Genomic DNA, 9,130 nt, shown 5'->3' with positions numbered 1-9,130 from the left:
GTGAGGACAATTTTATCCTTGAAATACATGTTTGCTTATATGCCCCTACCTATTGATATGATGTTAATTGTCTCTAAGCTTTTTGTTGTGTGATATAATGATTTGACTATTAAGAATAGTTTTTGGATAACTTACTCTCTAATATTAATTGTCTTTTTTAACTCTTAAGAATAGTGTTTACATCTTGTCCCTTTACAACAATTGAAAGAACTCCCAAAATATGACTAGATATGGCACGCGCGTTGACCACCCTAGTATATAAAACACAATATAGTCGTATTCAATTATTATACTTCGTATTCATTACTACTCCTTTTGTTCTTTTTCTAATCTAGGGTTACGCCTGTGTTTTTTCATGGGTATTAAGAAAAATGCTTTAGAAGAGGTAAATTGAATATATTTATTTGGAAATTTGGTCGCAACATGACAAAGGTAAGTGGGTGAATAAAAAGTCTCACTCTCATCTGTAGTAGAAGATAAAAAGCAGAGGAGGGAAAAAAAAAAAAGTAAAGTAAAAGAATAGTTTGTTTATACTTGTATTTGAAGAGAAAAGGGAGAGAGCACAAAAATGGAAAGAAATAGTTCCGGTCAAGACTTGTTCGTGGAGCAACTCTTAAACCTGGAGTCCTGGACAACCATCATACTGTTTTATTGCCGAGTGTCGACCCACACCAGTAATATTTAATGGAGTAACAGTATGTTGGACACATGAGTTACACAATATTTTACGGCATAAAAATAAAGAGAGGATTATATGACATGTAGAGTGATTTCTATTTTTTGCTTTCTCTGTTTTTATTTAGGTGTCTCAGTTTGACCAGCACATTTCCAATGCATACCTTTGACTAATAATATATTTAATTATCGATGAGTCTAAATTATAAAAGGTTGATTTTTGAGAAGTATGCATTGAGACGATTCTAGTAAATACTCACATGACTATATTAAATCTTATTTATAAAGCAAAAATTTTGGTTAAAATGGTACATGTAAGTAGTGCTAAAATTAAAGTATGACACTTAAATAAAAACCAAATTAGTACTTTATATATTTTTTGGTAAGACCACCAAGCCTTGATAAATTCTATTCTATGCTTTATGGTATTTATGAGATTAGACTTTCAACCTTATTTTATTTGAATTGTATGTACTAACAAATTTAGTCTCTTTGTATATGGTAATAACATAATAACTCAATAATAATTTGGTGATATTAAAGTTGTCTCTATGCGATTATTAAAACGAGTATATTTTCAATTTTAAAAAAGAAAAGAATAGGAATTCGATGATATGGATCATTAATCCTCTCATTTTGAAACAAGTTACAAATAAAATGGATACGCATTGTAACTAATGCAATTTTTCAGAGTGTGAAATAGGGCACATCTTCTAAAATAATATTGTGCTTCAAATCATGAAAAAAAATGCTATTCTCGTAGGTTATAAAAGGGGGGCTAATAAGCTCCTATAATATACACTACTTGGAATAAGCATGAACCAATACTTCCAATATTAATCATTATGTGTTTAATTGTTGAATGACTTTAAGCTCCAATGTTTTACCATTCTTGTCTTACCCTCATCCATGCCCATTGTCATCTTTACCAAATCTACGTCCTCCCCAACCCCATCCCGATCCCCCACCACGACCACCTCCTCCCCCACCATCACCACTGCCACCACCTCTTCCCCCTTTACCTTTGCATCCTCCATGGCCCTGTCTTGATCCACCTTCTCCTCCTTGCCCATCACCACTACTGTGGCCTCTTGGTCCGTAGCTTCCCTTACCACCACTCCCACCACCACCACCACCTCCTCCTCCACCACCACTACCACCGCCACCACCTCCACCTCTACATCTGCATGTACCCTGACCTCCTCTTGATCCACTACCTCCTCCTTGACCTTGTCCTGATCTACCACCTCCACCTCCTCCCTGTCCTCTACCACTATTATGACCTCTTTGTCCATAGTTTTCATCACCACCTCCCCCACCACCCCCACTTCCTCCTCCTCCTCCTCCACCACCACCTCCTCCTCCTCCTCCTCCACCTCTACCTTTACCTTTGCATCCTCCTTGACCTCGTCCTGATCCACCGCCCCCTCCTTGACCTTGTCCAGATCCTCCTTGTCCTTTACCACCACTGTGGTATCCTGATTCATGGCCTTCCCTACCACCACTCCCACTCCCACCACCCCCACCCCCACCTCCCCCTCCACCTCCACCTTTGCATGTGCATTTGCATCTTCCCTGACCTCTTCCTGACCCACTTCCTCTTCCTGATCCTCCACCTCCTCCCTGCTCTCTATTGCCACCGTGCCCTCCTGGTCCATAACTTTCGCCTCCACCACCTCCTCCACCACCTCCGCCGCCGCCACCTCCCTCGCCGCCGCCGCCACCGCCGCCACCACCACCACCACCATGTTTTATATCTCCTAACACGTTGTTGTTATTACCTCCATCGGCGCCTCCATAACTCCCAGTGATATTTTGTTTTATCATGTCACTGTTATTATTACTTGACATATTATCTTTAGATGAAGTTACATCTCTTGTAAGCTCATGATTCTTGGCGAAATTGAGTTGAACTTTGGTTTCGTTTGTTGAATAATGAAACCCAAAAACCAAACATGGGAAAAAAATACAAACCAAAATTAATATGAGCTTGAAATTTCTTGGAATTGAATACATTATAATTGATTTTGTTTACATAGCTTAACATATCAAGGGTTGGAAATATATTTATATACCTTTGTAACCAAACAGTTGGTTGCAATTGATGCCAAAATCCAACACTACTAACAAACCCAATCCTTGGGTTTTCTAAAAGGCTGCAAGCTGAAAGGCAAAGAAATGAGATGCGTATGGCTCTCAGCTAAATTAGTTAGTCCCCACTTTACTAACTATGCACTCCATAATAACACTCCCCAGTCCCCACGCACCTCTCCACTAAGGTATTATAGATAGGATTAATGGGGCTAATTTAACACAAATCATAAGATGTTGGTATACTGTGGAATATGGTATATGAGGCTTATAAAAGTGTTATTAAGTCCATAATGTAATAATTTATGGGGCTAATATCTTAGTAAATGTGGGTTTATGTGTGAAAGCTGGTTTACAAATAAAGAGGCCCTAATAAAATGATGTCAATCCAAACCCACAAAGAAAAAGGTTAGAGTTAGGTAGTTCCGGTCCAGATAGATAATATAATGCATGGTAGTTGGGCATATAACTTAAAGAGGGAGGAACGATGTTCCCTCTCAAAGACTCCTAATAAGTTTGTTGCCCATATAAACCTCCATCATTTCAAGTCCATCTTCCATGTGATTAGATGATCCATTTCTTCACTGTTGAACCCTAGCTATAGCAATTCACGCTCATGTTTCATGCTTAATTTGAACTTTATATTTAATGCCCTACTATCATTTGTCTGCCTACTATTTCACTACAATTGCTATCCATCTCTTATCTTCTTTCTTACTATATTCCATTCTGGGAATAGTTAATGAGTTTTCTAAGATAAGTGGAAGAGACTTGTTTCGTAAAATCAATTCTTGTTAAAATCAAATCAGATCATACATTATGTAAGAAAAAATTAGATCATGGGGCCAAATTAGACTATATCAAAACCAAATTACAGAAGAAAGATACAAATTTAAAGTAAACTAGACTACATGAGGCCAAATTTAAGGAAAAAAAATAAATCAAACCAATGTAGAAAAGTATAAACTAAGGGTCTATTCACATTTACTTAATTTCAGTTCAGTTCAGTTCAGTTCCAATCAGTTCAGTTCAATTAAGCTTCTGATTTCCCTCTCTCATAAAATATTCATTTCAGCTCAATTCAGTTCAGTTCAGTTCAGTTCAGCTTCTGTTCACTTCAGTTCAGCTCAGTAAATATGAACAGGCCCTAAATAAATCAAATAAATTAATGTAAAAGGTCCAATTGCAAAAGATGCATGAGAGTTTACTGTTATTATTTAATTATGAATTACTTTTCATCTGAAACGAGCATAAATGGATCCCTTATAAAAAGATAAAAACGAGTTATACAGCAAATTAAAGCGAAGGCGACTTAGCAAATGATCGAAATAAATAGAGTCAAGATTGATGAACAAAATTAATAGTCAAAAAAAGAGGCTGATAAAGTTGCATTAATTTAATAGGAGTACTCCGTGGAGATTTGGGGGCGGGGTTGGTGGTTTGTTGTTATTTGGCACCAATCTAGTGTTAGTCCAATAATTGTCCGCATCGACTAATTAATTTTTTTTTTGATAACCTCGACTAATTAATTAATGGAATGTATATTCCAATTCATTCATATAATGTGTCAACTTTGAAGCTGCTCGATCTGTTAATTCTTTTCGGCTACTCACATCACGACTCTCTTACATACGAGTATACGACTCACCTAATCAATTCAACTTTTTATAAACTATGACTCCGCGCACCTCATACAATTATTGTATGACAATTAATAATTTAATACTCTCTCTGTCTCCAAATGATAGTTTCTTAGCAACTTCAATGATTGCTTTTAGGGACTAGCTTGTAATTTTAATAATTTTTAATTAAGCTAATAGCCCAACCATTGGAGTATATTTAGGGTCTGTTCATATTTACTTAATTTCATTCAGTTCAGTTCAGCTCCAATCAGTTCAGTTCAGTTCAGTTCAGTTCAGCTCTAATAAGTTCAGTTCAGTTTAGCTCCTAATTGTCTTCTCTCATAAAATATTCATTTCAGCTCAGTTCAGTTCAGTTCAGCTCCAATCAATTCAGTTCAGTTCAGTTCAGCTCCAATCAATTCAGTTCAGTTCAGCTCAGTTCAGTAAATGTGAACAGGTCTTTAATAATTAGCTTGGTCAAGCTAATCCCAAACAAATTAGCTTAACTAAGCTAATTAGCTTAGAAATTAATTGTGTCTAATATAAGGGCCTATTCACATTTACTGAATTGAGCTAAACTGAACTGATTGGAGCTGAACTGAACTGAACCGATTGGAGCTGAACTAAACTGAACCGAATTAAGCTGAAATGAATATTTTATGAGAAAGGGAAATTAGGAGCTGAACTGAACTGATTGGAGCTGAACTGAATTAAATTGAAATGAACTGAACTGATTGGAGCTGAACTGAACTGAAGTTAAATATATATGAACAGGCCCAAATACTAATTATTTAAAATATAAAGCTAAAAAATCTAAATGTTAATTAGCGTAACCATTGTGGTATGAATTAGCTAGAAGGAATAATAGCTTTGCAATCTTAGGTGGCATGGCAAGCTAATTTGACAATTAGCTTGCCATTGGAGTTGCTTTTATGGCCTACTTTTAGTCCCAAATTGATAGTCGTATTTGCTTTTTTCAAAAACTATTAAAATTCCCTTCAATTGCAACAATATTTGTGCAAATTTAATTTTTTCATGTAAATTTTGTTTTTCAATGTATTTTTATTACTTTTTCTCTCTACTATTTTACATACCCAATGTAAATTTATCTTTTCAATGTAATTTTACTACTTTTATTTAAGTTTCTTAATTTCCGTGATTTTTGCCCATAAGGAACTATCATTTGGGGACAGAGGGAATATAAGGTTAATATATGAATATGGATTACACAATAATAAGAACTAAGACTTTCGATCAATCTTATTATACAACCAACCTGCCTTACTATTAACACTACTTTTGCATCAATTTGTATATATGATGATGGAATAATGAATTGAGTTGCCACTTGATTACTTCAGTGAGAGCTACCATTCTGGTCAATTTCAGCTCTAAACTTAAGTCCGAAATCAATGTTCAGCTATTATCATACCCACTTTAGTTTTCTGATTTATAACAAAGATACATACTACGCATTTACTTCCTCCGTTTTTTTATTTGCACCACTTGCTTTTTAAAAAAGTTTCACAAATATTGCAACATATCTATTTTAGGAAAAGAAATAGTTGTGTTCACACTACAAATACTTAATATACCCTTAGCTTGCTTTTCTACACTTAATTTTTTTGTGTATACAATCACGTGGACAACTTTGTATTTCTACCAAACTCTCTCATCCTTTTTTCCACTACTAAAAAATTTATGCCGAACTCTTATGGTGCAATAATAAAAGAACGGAGGAAGTATTATTTTGAATCTCAGCCAATAAAGTCCATGACTAATTTTAATTAGTCAGTCAACTTTAAATTTAATAACATCACAAACTCTCAAATAAGTTAGGTGTACACTATACTTCGTACACATTTTAAAGGGTATAAGTTTTTTTTTTTTTTTTTTTTTTTGAAGTAAACTCACCTTTCATGATAAACCACTAATTTCTTAAAAATACTCTATCGTACTACTACTATGGTATAATAAAGTTATTTCTTTTCAAAAATTTACTCACATATCACGTACTCTGATATTGAAGTATTAAAAATTAATGTAAAAAAGTAACTATAACAGTATAACACCCTTCGAATGTTTTTTCAAAAGCACATATTTGTACAAAAGTTAGATGATTTAAACAAGTTAAAATTCACCACAAAACTGAATATTACTCCATGTCTCCATTGTATACAATAAAATTAATAAAATAAAGACCCAAAAGATTAGTCGTAATAAACTAACTACATTTAAGATCAACATTATTTCATTAGTAGGCATGAACCACCAACACCCGCCCTGTCAAAAATCCGTGGTAGTTGGAGATTTTATTTTTGATTGATACATATGTTTATTTTTGTGGATCCTCACAAATTAGTGAATTACCCCCTTTTCTTTACCCCAAATAATGAAATACAATTACAACACATTGTTTTAATTGTGAGAAATGAAAGGAAAGGAAGAGAAGAGAAAAATAAGGGATTCATCTCTCTACTTTGAATATTTTTTGATAGTAGGAAAAAGAAGGGAAATGAAACCCTCTTTTATTAACCAAATTCTTTCAATGTTATGAAATTTTGAAGGGATCGTATTAGTAACCTTATATTCTCCCTCCCATTCCATTCCTCCCCCCTCCCGTTCTCTTCTACTTTGCTATCCAAACAAACTGTTAATAATACTCCCTCCGTTTTTTTTTTTTTTATTTGCATCACTTGGGATTTCACACAGTTTTAGAAGAGTAATATAATATTATGAGTAGGTAAATAAATTATTATGGTAAAAGTAATGTAGGGATATGAAAGTAAAAGTATGTGAGAGAGAGTAGTAGGGACCATAAGAGAGAAATGATAAATTAATTTAAGTGGGGTTTAAAGTCAATGAGAGAAATAATAAAATATAGTTTAAAGTTACTATATATAGAAATGATGCAAATAAAAAAAAATAACCATAAATGGAAAGTGCTGCAAATAAATAAATAAAAAAATATATAAAAATAAAAAAAAAATCTAAGAAATCAAAATGCTAAATGCCTTTCCCACTTTGCTTTTAATAACAATTGAGTGATTGATATTTCCTTTTTTAATAATAACTAGTGTGTACCCCGGGCGTTGCACCGGATGACTAATTTCAAATAAAATGTTACCCAAAATCCCATTGTTGAAGATATTATATTTTCATTGTTTAGGAATTGTTGAGGCTATTCCTCTTTATTTATTTTTTTCAGGCTACATATTTTATATTTCCAAGCTAGCTACATATTTATTTTTTTTGTGCTTACTTATACATATATTTATTTATGTGTATATAGAGAGCATAAATTGGCCGTGGCTAAGATGGTAAGGTGTGTGATCTTGTAACCATGAGATACAATGTTCAAACCTTGAAAGATGTTTTTTTTCTTATTAATAATGACATGGAATAAATGTTGCAATGCTAGTTACGTGACATGGCATAATGATAGTTAAAAGATGACGTGGCGCAAAGTGGTGCATATTTATGTGACACATAAACGTTTTTAGGAACACTTTTTAATAGATAAGTATAGATGTCTTACTTTGACGGCTACTTTGCTAGAATGCACTGCGCTATTAGATTCACTAATAAAAAAAAAATTAATGATTAATGTAGCTTCAGGGTTAGATGTTAAAGTGTTAAATAGATACTTATTAATAAAATCACACATTGATTATATAATTAATGTTATATTTTATTTACGGAGTATGAATTATACTTTATGTCCTTATATGTAGCTCTTAAGGCCAGGTTTCATATGCCATACCACTTAAGTTGCAAGGACATAAACCTGGCAAACGGGTCGTTCGGGTCGGGTCAATTTTGGGTTGGGTTCGGGTCGGGTCAATTTGGGTTTCGGACCAATGGTGATTTGGGTCGGGTCGGGTATCGGGTCAATTTCGAGCCAAGTCAATTCGGTTAGGGTCAGTCTTCCGGTCCAGTTATCGAGTCAAGTTCGGGTCGAGTCTATTCGAGTCAGGTCTATTTTTGTTTATGTTGATGTATAAATTTGACCAATAATACATTATAATTATCAATAATTATATAGTATAACATTTGACTATTAATAATATATACTCCCTCCCTTTCTTTTTTTTTTTTTTTTTTTTAATTTGTATCACTTGTGTTTAGGAGTTTTAGGAGAATGAATTAGGTATAATATAATAATGTGAGTGGATGAATAATTTTTTATGGTAAAAGTAATGTGGGGACCATGAAATTGAAAGTATGTGAGATAGAGTAGTGAGGACCATGAGAGAGAGAACTGAAAAATATTTGAGTGGGGTTTAAAGTAAGAGAGAGAAAAAAATACAATATAGTATAAAATTACTATATACACTACGACATCCATTACATATTATTTGCAACGATAGATTAGACATTTCTCCTCACTACTTTATGTCATATCGTTGTAAATAATATGTAATGGAGGTAGTAGAAGTGATGCAATTAAAAAAAACATCCACAAAAGGAAAGTTATGCAAATAAATAAAAACAGAGGGAGTATTCATTAGACAATTCCAAGTTCCAACAGTACATACTATATACACAAGAGTGTATTGTTTCATATGTATGATCAATATCATTGATTAATTGGTCAAAAATTCAAATTAGATAAAGTGAAATAGTGAATAGTGGAAGAAAATTCAATATAACACTTAAAAGAAGAAGCTAAGAGTAGTAGTAATAATATTAACAATAACAAAAACTAGGAAAATTTCACATTTACTACCAGCGAAAGCACC

The sequence above is a fragment of the Chenopodium album genome, chromosome 21, assembly GCF_948465745.1.
Source record: "Chenopodium album chromosome 21, dcCheAlbu1.1, whole genome shotgun sequence".
Lineage (NCBI taxonomy): Eukaryota > Viridiplantae > Streptophyta > Magnoliopsida > Caryophyllales > Amaranthaceae > Chenopodium > Chenopodium album.
Note: the sequence above shows the minus strand (reverse complement) of the source record.